The sequence below is a fragment of the Daphnia pulex genome, chromosome 3, assembly GCF_021134715.1.
Source record: "Daphnia pulex isolate KAP4 chromosome 3, ASM2113471v1".
NCBI classification, from domain to species: Eukaryota; Metazoa; Arthropoda; class Branchiopoda; order Diplostraca; family Daphniidae; genus Daphnia; species Daphnia pulex.
This window is the reverse complement of record NC_060019.1, coordinates 4,910,515-4,930,185: the sequence shown is the minus strand read 5'-3', so window position 1 is coordinate 4,930,185 and position 19,671 is coordinate 4,910,515. Positions and strand designations below refer to the sequence as shown.

The 19,671-nt window shown below is 38.9% G+C and overlaps 1 long non-coding RNA gene across 1 annotated transcript; it reads left to right on the top strand.

Moving 5' to 3' along the window:
* Nucleotides 1-4,238: 4,238 nt before the first annotated feature.
* LOC124191577 lies at nt 4,239-6,619 on the top strand. The gene is made up of 4 exons (XR_006873483.1): nt 4,239-4,647; nt 4,711-5,370; nt 5,447-6,355; nt 6,436-6,619. It is a non-coding gene; the product is annotated as an uncharacterized LOC124191577 (long non-coding RNA).
* The last annotated feature ends 13,052 nt before the right edge of the window (nt 6,620-19,671 follow it).

Genomic DNA, 19,671 nt, shown 5'->3' with positions numbered 1-19,671 from the left:
CCAAGGGCTCCACATTTCGGCGGATCTCATGATTCGTTGGTAATACCAATAAAAAGAGCGCTCTACAGAGCATTGGACACAGAAAAGGCCGGCTTAAAATACCCGACGGACGAGATGTTGAGAACTCTATTGAAAGAGGTGTCGGGCCAACTGAATAGTCGTCCCTTGACGCTCGCGAGTAACTACCCGGAAGATTTCGGTCCATCACCCCAAGAGATTTCTTAAATTTGCCGCCAACTTCAGATTTTCCAGCCGTAATCGTAAAAAATGCTCTTCCTTGGGACCATTTGCGATATGTAAAGAAGATAACTAATCTCGTTTTGGGATTTGTGGACTAAATTTTATCTGCCTACGTTGATTCCTTGACGAAAATGGACGGCGGAAGAAAGGAATTTTTGATCGGAGACGCCGTAAAGGTGTCAGAAAGCCATCTGCAGCCCAGCCAATGAAAGACGGGACGCGTGATCGAAGTCTTTCCTGGATCCAACGGCCTCGTCAGAGTAGTTAAAGTGAGGATGGACAGCGGCGACTATCTACGGTCCATCCATCAACTTGTTTTATTGGAACCGAGCTCGGCCAGCGTCCCGCTGACCTCGGGGGAGAATGTTCCAGTGAAAATCGATGCGTAACTTATTCGTCTGCTGTTGATCCGATTTTATGTTGTATTTTCTTAATGGTAGATGTCAAGTCAAATAATTACAGGGCGTAATTATCAGCTGATCTGAATCCCAGTCGTCTTTGTCAAATCTTGGGTCATTTTTTAGTCGTAAAAGGCCATTTTGCCTTATCGCCATTTTTCCCAGTATCGTTCTGACAGCTTTTAATTTGGCCCGCTGTTTTATGTCTTTGATTGTGTGTGTGTATTTGAGACCTACCCTGCATTCAGGTATTTAATTGAAATCATTTATGGAATAATGTATACTAATGTACTGTATTCTAGAGTGTAGAACTGAGTGAATTGATGCGTCATTTCTATTGAGTCACGTTTGTATATACGTCTGTGGTCATTGCCCACTCCTAACCGTGGACCCTAGGTAACATCTTATTTATATATGTTGCTTGAATGTAAATGTAATTATTTATATCCTTCTTCAGGCACCAGTTGAATAGTCTAATACAGCTATCATATTCTTTCACTCGTTGGCCCACAGCTGCCGCTGTCATTTTGGTTTCAACTCTTAGTGGAAACAAGATAATGTTTGACCGGGAACAAATCGCAACACAAAATTTTTTCATGAGCTTTGTTTTTACTATAATTTTATATTTCTTGTAAAAACCCTCCTCAGAAATAATTATTTTTACTATAAAAAAAATATAAAACAAAATGTAAAAATTTGAAAATGTATTATAATTGTAATAAGAAATAGAAATAATTTTTTTGACAGCTAATAAATGTTCCCCGTCTTTTTATTGATCAGGGTTCCAATTTTGAATGTTCTAGCTTTAACGATCTTTTTTTGTAATTAAATATACTGTGAGGGGACTATGCCTCAAATTTTATAAAATCACCAAAAGGTGTTTACAAGGGACCTTATGGCGGATAGTCCCTCCGTAAACTAATTATATCTAGCCATGTAGTTGTCCTAAAATTTTGATCTCCGACAAAACTTGATACAAATGCCAGTAACACTAGTAGTTATTGTTTAAATTTTTAATTACTTTACTTTCTTTATAAGCGTTTTACATACTTATTTTCTTAAGTTTGGATATAAAACTTTTTGGGGTTGGTTTTTTTCTGCCAGACAGATGCAGTTTTAGTCAGTTGTGGCACAGTAACCGATGCTTACAAGTTTCATTTTACGAGTACCCCCTCTTCCTTACCCCGGAAAGAATCCTCGTGGTGTGTATTTAGTAACACTATTGATTCTTTACATTTATTTTTTGTTATAAAGATGTTGTTGATCGTACTCTGAGATCAGGTAAAAAAGCATACTCAAGTTTCGTCAGGACTCGATTCGGTTCTTTCGAAGAAGAAAAATTATAGCAATGAAACACTTAAGCTTTGTGCTACATTTAGTTTTCAAGACGGAGTCTTGACATATATGTCTTTGCTGTAGAGGATGCGATTCTTCTCAGAAAGAAACAAACCATCGGCATTGTTTCAAAAGAAGTGCAATATCACAACTCTTTTCGTACCGAACCGAGCGACAAAGCTAAAGCAAATTATGCTATCTAACATTTATTTGAAGATCAGGGAAACCGGCTATCTACTTGGAAACGCAATATTGAAATGTCCACGGATTCCTATGCCCCAAAACGTTAAAGTGAGGGATATATTTTCAGGATAGTTTGCTATTCAAGAAATATTAGAAACCTTCTATGACGGTCTTATTGGTGGAAGACAACGGAAAAACCAACCTGCGTCGGAGAAGAAAAGCGCCGAATTTTATTATTGATTACTGATATGATCTTGTAACGAACGGGTAGAGCATGCCATCAAAACATATTTAACTGGGATTATTGATTAAGGAATCTTTAATAGAATTGGACATTGTGGGAGTTACTACATAATTGAGTGGCATAAAACAGAGCTTACGTATCCTGTAGCAGATGCACTTAGATTTTGTTCCTGTCGGAATAATGACCCAATTACCAAATTTGCAAACATGAGTTATACGAAGGCATACGAGGATGATCGATATGTCGTCACTCTTTCTGGGCGGAATATGATCCATAAAACTGTTAATATTGTTTATCAGGATAGTCTAGTAAGTAGTAGTAGTAGTTACGATTTTTTATCAAGCAACCATATAGTATCATTTCCAAGGAAGACGAAAGAATCGATGAGAGCTGTATATGATCCAAAACTGCTCAATGTTCGATGAGTCTGAAAAAGTTAGATTTTATTACTTCTCTTTGACGTGTTACCTACCGCTCAAAAAAACCATTCCAATATGGTGCAGATTTAATTCCACAATAACCTCTGATCCCATTTTAGAATTTTCTTTACTCCTTCATCAAAATTGAAGTGAATGCCGATTTTAACATATTGAAAGAAGAAGATTATCAATAAACAGAAAAGAGGACAGTTTTCCAACGACCCTCGTTTTTCTAGATAGTAGACAATCAGGGGGAGATCATTGATTTACTGAAACAAATTTGGCTTATATATATTCAACTGGTTGGTTACCGCAAATTTGAACGAGAAGAATAAGGGCAAGCGATCAACGACAATTTGTTTGTTTATTGCCCCATTTTGATTTTTTTCACTTTTACCCACTCAAACTATGGACCTTGGTTTACCAAATATCCTGAAAACCTGCTAAACATAAAAGCAATGTATGTAGCAAAGCATAATGTTTGTTGGATAACCGCGGTTAAAACCAACCGCGGTACTACCGCGCGGTAAACGGTCGTACCGCAATCATTTACCTCGGTATGCTCAAAACTTTCACAACTACCGCACTACCGCATGTCATGTCTACCGCACGGCAGCAGTAGTAAAACACCATCTATCAGCCAGAAAATGAACTATATTTCAATCAACAAGAGATGGCAGCACGTCATTTAATCATCCCCTAACGCTTGATGTTCAGCTATAAAGCTTGTGATTCTCAATCAAGTTACTGAAACACGTTTGACTTATCAGATATTGTCATTTATTTTCATGGGGTAAACAAAACTTGTCAGTGTTATTATGAATGGGTTTAATGCAAGTATCCAGACTCTATTTTAATCGAGGGAAACGATCCCAGCAAAACAAACGAGGGAAACGCAGTGAACCTGTCAGGAATGTAAATATTGTTTTGTTACATCAATCAGGTAGTTCAGTAGTTGCACGTACTGACTTTACTCTTAATTATGTAACTGCATTTGAAATAATTGTTCATTCACAACAAGGTAATCCACCTGATGCAGCACAAACTCATGATGTTGCTGTCGCAGAACCTGCCACTGCGAACAAAGCTTCAGTACCAGCTTCTACCAGCATTCACTCTGTTCAGCATGGGCAAACAGTTCATTTAATACTTCTAAACCTAATCTTTCAACTCCTATTATTTATCTTTCTCATTTTAGGTACTGAAGTGATGGGCACACATATTGAGTTGGACACTTCTTGTGATGACAGCATAAATCCGTCTTCTTCTAGTCCTAGCTGAGATCGAGCAAGTGACACAAGGAATCCTGAAGATGCTACTAATAGTGTCCAATTCTTGAAAGGTATATATAGAATCAATCTAGTCATGTTGCTGTAGATTACCCATTATATGTTTTGTAAAATCTGAGGACATCAAAAGGCTTTCCTGCCCACCAACATTCTTCAAGTTTATTGAGCCCTCAGCAAAAAAATGGAAGCTTCCTGTACGTTTGTCAAGTGGAGGATTGTCCCAGAATGGGTAACACTCTATCGGCGATAAACAACTCTAGAGGAAACTTGCGGGCTCACATCAAAGTATGACGTACTTGGTATGACAACTTGATGGAGATGGTTGTTTTGATGCATTTTTTTGTCTTTAGACGGATAAAGAGTTTAACACACTTTGTAAAGAAATTGATGCTACTAAGTAGATGGGCGTCCAATTCCTTAGGTACCACTCGAATAAAAAGAACGAGACAGGTCGTAAGCCAGCCTTCGTGAAGCAGGTCTTGTCTTTTCAAGGTTACCGAAAACCTGTCACACAGAAAGACCTGGATGAATTCATTCCGGTAATTGTTACTAACACAAGCGAAAGATAGTTGGTGAACTTCATCTATACCATCCTTTTACAGGAATACCTTTTTGATGCATTTCTACCAGTCTCATCACACGGATACGGAAGCCTTTCGGACTTACACTCGTAAATTGCAACCTCGTCTTAAAGTCAGGAACCGTGCGTTCTACCGAAAGTAGATCGCCTGTATGTATATTAGGAAGAGAGCTGCTCTTATGAACCAGTGTCTGGGCGCATTGTGGATTTGTACAACTGCCGATGGATAGACTTCTAGACGACGGGCGTTCATCGGCATCACTGGCCACTGGATCGCTCCCGACCTGAAAAGGTGTTCCGTATGCCTTGCCGTTAGGCGTGTCATAGGAAAGTGCGATTTTTAAGTGATTGCCAATCTTCTAGAAGGTGTGTAATATAAGTACGACATCCTTCACAAATTGACGGCAAAGGTGACGGACAACAGAAGCAATTTTGTCAGCGTCATTTGTAGCATGCTTGCATGATAAGTGCGCTATATAAATAAATTTTACATGCATACATACATACATACATACATACATACAAAGCTTTTCGTCTCTATGGAGCCTCGTCTCTCCACTCCACCATCGGGCGATCAACTTCAAGTAAAAATGCATCTCCAAGGGCAGCTTCATTCGACGTTGTGACCGCGTCCAACTCTAGGACGACACTGCAGCCAGAACATGTCAGGTCAAACAGGATGGTACTAGACTATCAACCAGTTTCTTACAATTTTGCTACTGAATTTATAATCATTATCTCATTTTATCCGTTTCAAGCTGGTCGGAGAAGACAACATCGGCACTCTTCTAGAGGACGAGCCTTCTGATTTTTAAGGGACTAATGATGACACCGAGTCGTTATCTGATCGGGACCATGATAAAGAAATGGAGGATCAAGGAGAATCTGCAACAAAGAAAGAGAGTGAATCCCAAATTCAAGAAAAGACTGATGCTGTATTTATCCAATTTCTTTAACGGCAATCCTCAATAGTTGCAAAGACGCAACCAACATTTACATTCTACCACCTCATCGTCGGTGTGCATGCCACACATTAAACCTGATTCGCAAGTGCGACATCTATAAGGTTCTAGAACCGGCTCTCAAGAACCTAATGGCAATCTGAAATCTGGAACAAGCAAAATTGAAGCTCTAAGGTTTCTGACAAGATCATAGAAAGCCTTGGGATGCTCTTTATTATTCATAATGAAACTCGGTGGAATTCATATTTCAATGCCATGAGCCATCTTCATCACAAAGAAAAGGACCGAACTTAAAGCATTTTTTGAACAATTCGGGATTGCGTGCCTCGCCGAAGAGGAATTCATTCGTGAATACGTCAAAGTGATGGAGCCCATATCAGAAGCATTGAACGTTCTTCAAGCAGACGTCAACATCTCTATTGGTTATTTACTTCCTACGCTTACCATCCTTCTCAGCAAGATGGAAAACCTGAAGGAGAAAGGTGCCATCAAGCACTGGAAACCTCTCCTAAACACAATGATAGAATCAGTAAAGCGAAGATTTGCTGAAAGTTTGGTTGACGAAGAGTTGCACATCGCCTCCATGGTACATTATCTCTTCAAGGCAAAATGGATGCCAGAAGGAGAGGAGCGTGATGCTAAAGTCCAACGTCGTATAGACGTCTTTTGATCCTTCAAGAAAGACCAAGTTGAATTGGACATTAGGTATCTATACAGTTACACTAGCTCCATGATGTAGTGCTGTGTTTGTTAACTGGACATTGCTTTCATTTTCGTTTTACCAGGAATCAGTCTTCTTCAGTGGCCGATGGTATTCAAAGTGATGATTTGGACTACAGCAAGGAGAAGGAGAAAGAAGAAAATCAATCTTGGCAACCACAGTACCGGCGGAGGTCCAACGAGGAGAATTATTGTTTCTTGCCGACCAGTCTACAAAGATAAGCAGCCTGAACAAATACCCAACATTAAAGCCATATTTTTCAACTACAATGCTGCATTCCCTTCGTCATCCTCCGTCGAGCGCTTGTTCAGCGTTGCAGGAAGGATTTTTACTCCACTTAGGGGTTGTTTGTCAGACAAAAACTTTCAACGCATGTTATTATTAAAAGTAAAAGAGTGATTCATAAACTATTTCTTTCAAACCGAAATACAAGAGGATAAGGCAACCTAAATGCAACCTAAATGCTTGTGATATGATTTTTTTTCTTAGCTATTCGCGCTTCCGCAAACGACCACCGCAGCTGCGGTAGAAAATAAAAATCTTGCGGTTACAGCTACCACAGAGCGGTAAATTTTTTTTTACTACCGCGTTCAACCCTTAACGTTTTCTGGTGCAGCGCCAGCCTAAGTTATCGCCACGAGAGAAACGACCTCGCATTTCGTTTGTATTTTTTCATCTTGCTTGCTCTTTTCCCCTCCAGTCATTCCGCGATTTAGGTGATGTAATGGCGTCTTGCTCACGTCATATAGTCAGTTTCACACTTATTTGTCCATCACCTTTGATTGTGTAGTGTGTTGGTGATTGCGTCTATTAGGTATTTCTATTGAATGCGTGATTTACTTTGTAGTCGATGTTATTTTTACAACAATATTGTGTTTAGAATATTGGCTAGACTTAGGTCTGAGGTGAAACGTCTGTCAAGCAGCCTTCATTCTCGTCTCTACCTGCTTTTCCCTTGTTTTCTGTGTGAACGTTGAAGGTAAATTGTTTCGTGTCTATGTCGTATCGTTCAATTAATGACTGATTGCCTCCCTCCCTCTAGTTTAAAGACTAGGTGAAATAACCTAGCCTATGGGGTAATTTAGTTTTCAATTGCTTTGTTGTTTGTGCAATTGTTCAATTAATGATGATGCCGATCATTAAGTATATAAATAGATACTGACTTTTATTGTATTTGTGGGAAAATAACCTTACGAATTCAGAGCAAGCCAACAACGATGGGGAATAAGTTATTGGGTCCAGTGGGACTTATCAAAGATATATCAAAGCTTACTCTTAAAAAGTTAAAAATAACAAGGACCTGTTCAAAGAAATAACTCAATTACATAAACAATTGCAAAAAACCATCCATAGAGCAGAAGGGGGAATCAAATGGCGGCCGCTGGAGAGGATGAGGAAGAAGAAGAAGTTCATAATACAGTTTACGCAACAGAATAGTGACGGATTTCAAATTTATTTTGTTTCATGAACTTTAATTTGATTTTCACAACATGAAGTTACAATCGCAAATGACCGATCTCTTTCTTTGTATTCAAGTAAATAAAAACATTTCTCGATTTTGTTAATGCATTTCTAGTCATGAAATACATACACATATACACAATCAAACAACATGATTTCATGTTGGATTTGAATCTCTGGCAAGCAAAGGTGTTAGTAAAGAAAATATTATCTCTAAAGTATAATAATGCACGATCAAACATTTTTGTCGTTTATTCTTCTCGCACAGTTGGCCAAGTTTGAATAGGGGAGTTATGACGTTGCCAAATCACAACATGTCTTTTTCTTCTCTTGGACACATTAGACCACTTGAATGCTAGATTCATTCGCCACGCCATCTAGCGGCCGTTATAGAAAAAGCAAGGGAGATCTATTCTTCTGACCATTAATTTTTTTTCATTGATTGTTGAGAAAAGAATGGAATCGATGTAAAACAGCTGGGCTTGGTTGGCTATCGATGGTTGGAGTTCGAAAAAAAAATTAATTAGTCAATTAATGGTGTTAAATAGGAAAAGAACTTACGAGCTAATTGACTACTTATTTCGACGATTGCTTCTGAATGAATTTGGCGGTTGACTTCAGCCAAACTTTCGATCGACTGAGCAGGTTCCGTGTCAGAAAGCGCGAGACATCTTGATCGACATCGATCGCAGGCAGATATAGTCTCAGCTGGCAATTCATCCCAGCAGAATTTCAGTAAAATTAGCTGCGTCTAATACATGAACAGGAAGCCCGTAGCTTATCCCTTTCCGCCAGTTTGGTAACTTTTCAGCTTCAAATTGAAGTTCGTCAAAATTTTCCGCCGCGTTCACCATCTGAGTCAGCATACGAGTCTTGTAGCGCGTCTTTATCACAGCAATTATTCCCTGATCTAGAGGCTGATAAATAGACGTTGTGTTTGGTGAAAGAATAAAACATTCCACTTGACCTACAGGATGTGTGATGGTTTTGTCGTGTCCGGAAAAAGAATCCATTAACAATGCCACTTTTTCTGTCGTAAACTCGTGGATGCACGGAAGAAAAACATTAAACCACCAGTTTTTATATCGTTCCTTGTCCATCCATGCTTTTTCTGATCAATATATGGCAGTGGGTAACGCCCATTTCGGAAGCAGTGTGGTTGTTTAGACGTGCCGATTATGAGAGTCGGAATTTTGCACGTTCCAGTTGAGTTGCAGCAAAATATGGCAGTCACTCTATCCTTTGCTTTCATAGCCTATGTTCTGTTTCCTAGTTTTTGTACATCACCACCATCAACGACACAAGTGCGGTTCGGCATACATCGGTAAAATAGTCCAGACTCATCCATATTAAATGTGTTTTCTTGACTATACCCCTTTTCTTTCAGTGTTGCTGATTTCATCCATTTTCTTCTCAGCTTCTATTAAATTTACGTCTCCAGCTTCTTCATGCAAACGAACACTTTTTCCTTTTTCTTTGCGCCATCGCCATTCGCAAAACCATCCGTCAGATGCTGTGAAATCAATTACACCAAGTTTTTCGGCAATTTTCCTTGCCCTGGCTTGAATAATTCCTCTGCTCAGTGGCAAAGGCTTACACCGTTGAGAAGGATGAATAATACTCACAAAACACTAATTCGTCTATTTCAGGATACTTGGCTCTTGAATTGTAAACTTTTGATTTCAATGTCAATGTCTTTGCAGCTTTAATAGTCTTCAATTTGTCACTGTTTTTAAAAATGCAACTTACTGTTGATTTACTAAAACCAAGATAACGAAAGATTTCCACCTGGCAGATACCATTTTCAAGCTTTTCAATCACATTTAACTGTTCACTTAAAGGAATTCTTTGGTGATTCTTTCTTTTTTTTCAGTAAATCATCCTTCAAATTTTCTTTTTTCTTGTTATTTTGGGCATTTTTCAGCCAGAGATGTAACCACGACAATTGATTACATAAAACTGACATTTTTTTCTATTTCGTACACGACATTTTTCTTGCATTGGCTACTGTCAGACAAAACATTTTGTATGTAATTGTACCGATAAACTGCTTATGGTATTTGTTTATTCAAACCATCGGGCAGTTAACAAGTGTGACCTGAGTTCCGAAAAGCCGGCAAAAAAGGGTTTGAAGTTAAAACCACCCGCGCTAGTTCAAAGAATATACGACCTGAGGGGACTTTTTGGTGCAGGCTCAGCCCCGTCCCACTTTGTGAGATTTCCCACTTCGCAAGCCTCCCACTACGTGAACCGCTACTGTAATAGCGAAACACCACAATTTTTACGACGACCCCTGGTTTCGGCCAGTGTTTGGATGTTTGATGATGAACAATGCCATTATCACCTTTATGAACGGAAGCATGAGGTGTGCTGTAAGATTATAATGTTAGATCCGGAACTTCCTGGCACGCGGAGTTCGTTTTTCTAAAACACGGGCTGCCGTTTTCATTAAGGTGCAAATAAAGGGCGATAGAAAAAATATTGTCACGTGTCGGCCGATTGAAGATCTTGAACGGAGACGTGCCCCCAGATATACGGAGATACCCCGATATATACCCCCCAGAAATAGAAGGAGACCCTTTCCAAATTTGTCCAAGTCGAAAGCAACCGAAGTCCAGGACCTGCAATGAGCTTCTTCATAGACTTGACTGCCGTTACAAAAGCATCCAATTCTGACTGCTAAATGGACAGATAAAAAATATATTGAAAAAGATAACAAAAAAAACGTTTATACAGAGTAGAATCGTACTAGATGCATACGATTAGTCTAGTTTTAATAAAACTAATAGTTTTTATACTACTCACGTTGAATTCAACTTCAGTGTTCCACAAATTATTGCAAAAAGAAAGGTAATACATTTAGGAACAAATTCTGACTATTGTTACCTATAAAGTAAATTGTTGTATACTTTTTAAATTTGTAGGCTTCCTCAGGAGGTGATTCTTTGATGGATGAGGGAACGAATAGCCCACCATGTTATACGTACATTTGTTTTTAATTTTTGTTCAAACCCAATCAAAAGGAAAGTTAAAATTTTGCATCCTGTTTAAAAAAAGTAAAGCAGTTGAAAGAGGGAAACTGCCGTTTGAGAGAGATCACACGTAACAAGAGTAACATTCAACTTGCAAGAGTCCAACGGACGGAACGGATCAAAGACTTCTTCACTTGTATCTGAGTCTTCCGAGACTCAAACGTACGACGCGAAGGATGTAAAGAGTAGGATTGAAGCCACGAAGGCCAGCAAGAAGGTTTCCTATCCATTAACGCTAAAGGTAATTACATTAGAGACTATGCACAATTCACCATTTCCTTTAAATGAAATATGTTTTTTTTTTTCAATGAAGCCTTTCCAATTCCTGGAGAAAGTCTTTTTAATGATGTCAAGGCTACTCTCCGAAAACCAATAAAGGGAAATATTGATGTTGTTGGAAAACACATGCAGACTGGAGTTGCAGCCGGAAGACGGCTTCGAAAGCAACGATCGGAAGTGATCTCAAGATCGGTTGTTTTATTTTTTGTCGAGTAATTCTGTCGTGTTCACATTTAATCTATTAGATGCCATGCGGAAGATTAATACTAAACTCAACGGGAAAGATAAACTCACGCCACATTCGGAAAAAAATAATTACTAAAAGTTCAACATTGGATTTGCAGCTTTAAAAGTTTGGCTAGTGGAATATAAAAAAGGAAGAACCAACCGGATATAACCTGATGTAGCAATTCCAGCACATCAGGATTTGGCTATTTCAGCTAATCAGGTGCCAGAAATCGCACAAATGCCACAAGTTCCCGTAGGGTCTCTAGCCGAAAAAAAAAGAAAGTAAAGAACTAATTAAAGAACGATATGAAGAAGAAAATTGAAGAAAAAAATGAAAGAGAATGAGAAAAAGAGGAAGAAAATAAAGAAAAAAGTAAATAGCGAACTCTCCAGGAGCGAACGGTGGGCGGGGATACAGTTACTGACCAAATATGTTGACTGTTTTGCGACCAACGTTGGACAACAAGGATACTGGCGAACACCCACCAATTCATCAAGCCCAGGACATGAAAAAACGGAAAGTGATCGAAACCTTCTTCAGCGCTTGGGCCGCGCCCGTCGTTTTAGTCAAGAAAAAAGACGGTACTTGTCGATTTTTCGTCGATTATCGGAAATCACAACGCGCGACGTTTATCCGCTTCCAAGAATTGACGATGCTCTTAGTCGTTTAGAGGGATGTCGATATTTTACAATCATGGATCTAGAGGTGGGATATTGGCACGTAGGCGTGCGAAAAGAGGATACAGAGAAAACCGTTTTCATAACCACGGACGGGCTTTATCAGTTTAGGGTGATGCCGTTCGGGCTTACCAACGCACCCGTGACATTCCAGCGTATGATGGACATTCTACTGTCCGGATTAAAATGGGTCACCTATCTTCTATACTTGGACGACATAGTCGTTTCTACTCTGCTACGTAGTCAGCGGGGAAGGCTTATCACTCGACCCATCTAAACTGATGGCCGTTCGAAATTTTCCAGTGCCCATGTCCGTAAAAGACGTTCAAAGCTTCATTGGGCTCTGTTCATACTATCGTAGATTTATTCCGAACTTTGCGACGTTGGCCGAATCCTTAACAGACATGGTCTGGTGGAACGCTTCAACCACACCTTTGCTGAAATGCTCTCAATAAATTTCAGTTCCTGCCACGATGACTGGGATGAGATTGTGGATTTTATGATTTTATGGAGGAATCGACCGGCGTAACGCCTTTTTACTCGCTATACGGGCGGGAAGCTACCCTGCCCGTCGACGTCGCTCTCAGCAACAACCCCGACTTCGCTGATGGAAAAAACCCGCGGCCTTTAGCCACTCGCCTAGCTGAAATTCGTGAAAAAGTAAAGAGACAATTAATCGTGGTGCAGGCAAAACAAGAAGAAGGGTACGATCGTCTGTGATGCACAGTCTTTTATACCCCTGGTGATCTAGTGTGGGTATTTCGACCGGTACGAAAGAAGGGACGCCCTTAAAACTTCTTCACCCGTATTCTGGAATTTACAAAATCTTGAAACGATGGAATGACCTCAATAACGTGGTAAACCCGATCCGGCGGTAAAAAAAAATTGTAAAAAAGCGTGCACATCGCCAACTTAAAGAAATACCATAAACAAGCAAAAGTGTCGACTAGTGCGCCCGATCCTCTTCAACCTGCCAGTAAACAAGTGGGCCGGAGTGAACATCAGACAAAAGTGAAATCCGGACTCTCCTGTCAAACAGTTTATGGAACGAATCAGCAAATATTTGGTCATTCCGTTCAGCAGGGCGATGACTGTGCCACTCAGCAGAGTGACGATCTTTCCGTTCAACAGAACGAAGACTGTCCCACTTAGCGGAGCGATGAACACTCCGTTCGTTCGGACCATGACAGTGCCGCCAAGATTGGCGATGACTGTGCCGCTCAGCGGAGCGTTTTCCGACGCGTTCAGTCAAACGATGGGACGACGGGAACGGCCGACCAATAGAGCGACGTCCGTTCCATCCATCAGAGCAAGGGTGACGCCGTTTTCTCTCAAAGCAAGTCAAAAAGAACGCGACAGAGTCAAGCATACCCCAATCACGTCGGGAAATCACGTAGACATGTGTTTCGTCCCAGAGCTCTTTTAAAACCACCCATCTTTCTCACCTACAAATGATCGGGAAGATCTCTTCTTCCGCGAGGGGGGAAATGTCACGTTTACGTTAGCAAAACTTGACTTGTAGCTTTGTTGTGAAATACCAACGTATGGTTATCATATGTGTGCGCTATTTATTGTGAAGTGTCACCGTATGGTTATCGTATGTGTATGTGTATGTGTATGTGTATGTGTATGTGTATATTAAGTTCATCCTCAGTATGATGTCACCTTTGTCCGGGAAAGATCTATATAGTAAACCAGACCTCCTTTAAGTTTAGTCAGTTCTCTCCCAACTCTCGTGGATCTATTGCCTTTTGTGTCTTTAGTAGTGTGGTGGCGGGCACTGTCGTCAAGTGTAGTGTAAAGGTAGTGACGACAGTGAAGTCACTTTTTCCGGTCCTGAGAGTACCTTTGAGGCCAGCTCGGGAAACCTAATCTTTGTGTCCGACCACTGCGGCGTGACCTAGCTCAAACCCACGTGACAATATGCAACTACGGGTTTACCGTAAGATTCATTTGAAGCCAGATTTCACGTGAAACGTGAAAAGCGGTGAAACACAACTTCATAGAATAAGTTGATTTTCACCAAATGTCCCCATCTACCCCCTTACCGACCGAAGGAGGGGACGAATGGGGTGAAATAAACTAATTGGTGGGTTGAGGTTGGAGAAACGTTAAAAATCTTAACATGTCGGGATTAATGACTCTTTTTTTGTTTTGTGATTTATTAAAAAGACAGAATACAGTTAGAATTTAGATTGAGAAAGAACTGGGGAAATTTAGAGTGAGAGCGAGAGATGTCCTTCCCCGTCGTAGGTTTTTGTCCTATGCCTCGTTAAACCCATGACGCAAAGGGGGTGAAAAGCGCCAGTACAAAAAAAATTAGGTGGAGCAGTGTTACCAGATTATGGGAGGATAAATTTTCGACAGAAAAAATCAAAGGATACGTAAATTTTTACACTTAATATACAAGTGAAAATTGTGTTCAAAAATTATACCTGCCTAGTTACACGGGAAAAATACGGTGTGTGAAACTTTAGAACAGTAAAGAAATGGAAAAAAATCCTTGTGCATTAGTCGAAAAGCATGAATTTTTGCTCTACAGAACCGTTATAACTAAACCGCAGTAGGGAACCACGTGCATACGGTAATAAAGGCTAAAAAAACTTTGTTTGACGCCTACTTTTAGTTGGAGTAAGGTCTAAAGAGCTTTTATAAAAGATTCCGCAAGTCAAAGTTGTCAAACCGATCCAAAAATTGTTCGAATTCTCAACTAATGCGCACTGCAGTGAAGCTCGGTGGTACTTTGTTACAAGTTTGGTTGGCGTATAGACCAAGGCGATAATGGACCAACCTTTTTGCTTGGTCTGCTAGTCATGTTTTCTGGCATACTAATCAAAAAGGTCCACATCCACCAATCTTCATCTGTGTCAAGCAAAATTTGCAGCAGCAGTACTGCCAAGCGCCATCCCCCGCTACGGGGCCCACTGTTAGTCGCACTAGTTGCACAAATTTCAGCTTTGCTAAACCGTTGTAGCTTTCCAAAAATCTATAGTATGGGAAATAACGTTTCTGGGTTCTTCGTTGCTGGGTTAATATTTTCGCAATCACAATGGCTATGTCAAAGGAACGAACGAAACATTCTTTTGAGAGAAAAACAACTAACTTTTTCTGATTACGTAAAATTTTCTTAATCCCGAAGGTGCTCAAAAGGCTTAATAGCAAAAATATCAATAAATTTCAAATGGCGTAGTCGGGCCTTATGGGTCCTTACAATATATCCTAACCCCATTGTAACTTTTATATTTTTATTTTCCTAATTAACTTTCGGTAGATAATTTTATGATAGTACCTTGGTGGTGGGCACTGTTGTCTAGTCTGTAGTGACGACAGCGACAGTGTTTTCAGAGTCTGCGCTTGTGCCCAATTGTGTTCCAGTGTTAAGAAACACTATTTCTGCTATGCTACGGCGATCCAACGGGATTTTCACGACATTTAGAATAGATGTTATTGACATTTATTTGGGTATGCTAATTAAAAGTGGCCTGATCAGTTAAAGCTAGACCATTTGATGTTTAAGAAATCGGAAGTGAACCACCTTACGCAGTGACTTGCTGACTTTTATCAAATCATCGTTGGAAAATGTCTTAGCTTCACGACTCATAAGTAAATGATATCTTGACTAACGACCGAAAGCGGCGAACGACGGCTGGTGAATGACATCGAAACAAAATATACATAAGGCTTGACATTTTATGTGTTTTTTTTTTAGTTCGGGGGCTCATCAAAATCATAGATCATAAATATTACTTTAACGGTAGTAATTAAGTGATGTACATCAGTTGAGATCTGTCACATGTAAAGAGTATAAATATTTGCAATATTTTGTTTTTCCTTATCATCAGTGCAATTCCACATAAAGAGATATTTTTTTAGAATCAGACATATATTTTTAATTATTTTTTGTTATCATCATAAGATGTGTTAAAGAAATTATGTGATGGAAAAAGCTCATCATTTTTTAGCAAATTAGTTTTTTTTATTAATCTGGTTATGAAACGGTAGTTAAAACAGTAATCATAGTGTTTTCAAATCAACTGAAAGGTTTGACTCGGGTTAAAACGGTGTCCACCAGTTTCGGCACTTTTTTTCGGCACTTCGATTTCGTCGTTTTCGGCACCCCATGCAAACCACACTTCCTCGATTATGAAAAAATATTGTCCATTTCGGCACCAAATTTGACCGTTTCGGCACCAATTTCGATCGTTTCGGCACCAACTTCAACCGTTTCGGAACCCCATGCAAACCATACGTCCGCCATACGTCCTCGAACATGAAAACTATTGTTTGTTTCGGCACCAAAAACACCGTTTCGGCACCAATTCTGTTCCACCCGTATGGAAGTTTTTTGGACAATAATCATGTGATTAAATCACTCGATTTATTCATGTCAATTTTCTATCCGCGCTATTGTACCGTCAGGCCACTAGGGGCGCTCTGACTGGTTTTAGATAATAGCTTTTTGGGGGGTAGAGCCTTCTAGGGTGTGCCGTTCTGCTTTCTTATTTTTTTTAAAATGTGGTGTGTGTAAGGTTGGCACGGTGTGTGTTTATTTGTGTTTACACGACACCTGGTGGAATACAAATTTTGCGACGATGCCGAAACGGAAACTAAAACTGGAACAGAATCCGAAAACTAACATCCCGAGTCATCGCTAGTCTTGGGCTAGTCTAACCAACTTTATCAGATTGAATTGTCTAGTTAGTTGAGTGGTTTAAAGCATCAGCACTCCAGGGTCCAGAGTTCGAATCCAGAAAAATTTTAAATTTTTAGCGTGCCGTACCCGTGGTACCAGACTATACGCAGAATTGGAAAAGGAAAAGAGTTTCAAAATGTGGTGTTAAAATTTTGACAAAATTTTATTAAAATCCAATAAATAAATCTAATAATAAATACAACAAATACAATAGTGCCGAAACGGAAAAACACACACACGCCTGGCAACCCTCCCAAAAACATGACGCCTGGAACTAAATCTGGCGGCGGTGCCGAAAAAGACAAACACAGTGCCGAAAACGACAAAAACAGTGCCGAAAACGACGAAATCGAAGTGCCGAAAAAAAGTGCCGAAACAGGTGGCAACCGTTAAAACAGTAATCCGGTACTTTTTGTCATTGCGAATATTTTTATTCGTACACAGGGTTGTTAATATCGAAAAAAAAATTATTTCCGATTGCGATAACGATACTGGTGTTTTTTTACTGCCGACTAACGAACGATGAAGTTTCAAAAAAGTATCGATGCGATAATCGCCGATAGTCGCCGATACTTTTTCCAACGTTGCAAAATTTCAAAAAAAAATTCTTAAATATTTTTATTGCATATTTTTTTTCAAAAGCAGAAAAACTATATCAACAATATCCTGGTTTTCCAGCTGAGCTGTGGTATTTAAACAAACTTGGATGGGCGAATACACCATTAGTGCTCATCCATTTTCAGCTGTCACTTGATGCTACTTTTAAGCAGTCTGCAGTTTAAAAAAACTATCGCTATCGCGTCATCGGTGATGAAAACGCGCGTGATGTACGAATATTACAACACAATTCAAATGTTATGAAGTTTAATAATATTCTGCAAGACTGAGCCTTGGGATAAAACAAATAATGTCGTTGAGTATTTAAAACATATATGGGTTTGCTTTAAGTGAAAGGATATGTCAAATGTGAACAAATTTATTATCAGAGTTAAATTTTGATTTTTTTGTTTCTTATATCTTAGGATTCTTCAAAGAAAATAAGGTAACAGAAAAAGCTTCAACAATCCCAATACATAATCAACATAAATTATACGCACGACCTTTGACAATTAAGATCTACTGTCGATCCTTCTCTGATGTCATTTTCAGCCGAAGTTATGGCATCTGCAATTTCCGATCTGAAAAAATTCAGTAAAATATCCATCGCAATTCACAAGCTATATGAAGAACTGAAGATCAAAACTCCTGTGCGAAAGAATAGAAAATACCCATAAAAATGATTTTCCTCCTCTAATGCTTCCAATGGCTATGTCCTCTCCCTCCATGATTCAACTTCAATTGCTGAGAAAGATTTCAATTGAACAGGTAAAGCGGAAGCAAAAGTTTGTTCCCACTTTTAGATTTGTTGAAATGCAGCATTTAAAAAAAATAACTGCTAAGCAAAAATTTTTCAAAAACTATCATCGATCGTTGGTAAATTGTCCCAAACCAATGTATAAGAAAATTTTGCCAACCTTCCTCATGCTTTTGTTTTTCGCTTTGTTTTGTTTTCACGTTTTTGTCACATCAAGAGACTGCAATTAAATGGATTTTTCGCAGGTAGATGTTAAATATTTCATCCTTTTTTTTCGAGATCACCCAAGTTAACACCACTTTTTTCTTTTAATTAAAATACAAAAAAATTTGAGGTTTATTGCAAAATATAATTTATTGAATTTAAAATTTAGGGGGGATACGCAATTAAGCAAAAGAACGTAATATAATATTTATAATTAAACGAGATATCATTAATTGAATTTTAAGAATTGGCTTACGGCCAAAAAATTTCGGCTCCGTGTTGGCTGTTAAACAACATTGCGGCATAAAGAATATTTAGAGTAAAAGTGGGTGAATCCCTTTAATAATTGTACCAAAAGATAGAGGGTGAAAAGTTCTACAATAGTAAATAAGGTTTTGTCAATATTTTGAAAATTTATCGAAATATTTCAATACCAGGAAATGGAAGAAAAATGCGAATTTGAGACAGCAGACGCGAATTGGTACAACAAATTTGGAAAAAAAAATATTTCGTTATCTCGCAATGTCGGTACATCAATCGTCGTAGAATTTGAAGGCGAATCGATTGATGTACAGCATTTATAGATTTTATTGCGGAATTTTAGCATTATTAGCCAAAAACTATTTCAGTGACGTTGTATCGAGTCTGGCCAGATCCAAGAAAATTGTCACATCAACCTGTTTTTTTTTATTGTTTTTTTCTTAAAATGACATGTTGAAAACGAATGGGGTTTCAGATATTATCGCAAAAATTTTAGAATTTTATGTCAACATTTGAATTAGATCATGGCTCCTCTTTCTCATGATGCCGTACCTTATGTCCAAAACTATAGCCCCAAATAATGTTATTAAAAATCATTGAAGTCTTAACGACCGATTAAAAATAGGCATGGACAAAACCATTGGGAAACCCTTATTTCGTTGTCCCTTTGTAACAAGAAACTAGCTCGTTTTCTCCCCACTGAGAGAATCCTTTAACAGCACAGCCGCGATTAAAAGATCTAAAGGAACTACCATTGTTGTCCTTTAATATTCGAAGTTGGATTTACATTGGTCAAAGGTTAGTATCCCCACTATATTTAAGGTTTGTGCTCGTTTTGTTGAATGTTCATCGATTCTCAAGAAATTCTGTCAAGTAGCGATTTTATTGAAAGGTATTGTTTTATGTTGTGTGTTCGTTTCACCACTCCAATGTCAAATTGTAGAACTGGGGAGAAAATAAATGTTAAAGTAAGACTCAAGGTAGTGCATAAGCAACCGTAAAAAAAACATTTTTGGCAGATACCGGTTCCCATTAAACTATTTAATTATTACCAATTAAACGATTTTTTACCTTTCGTGACTTTTTCTTTTGGTTTCTATGAAACGTTGG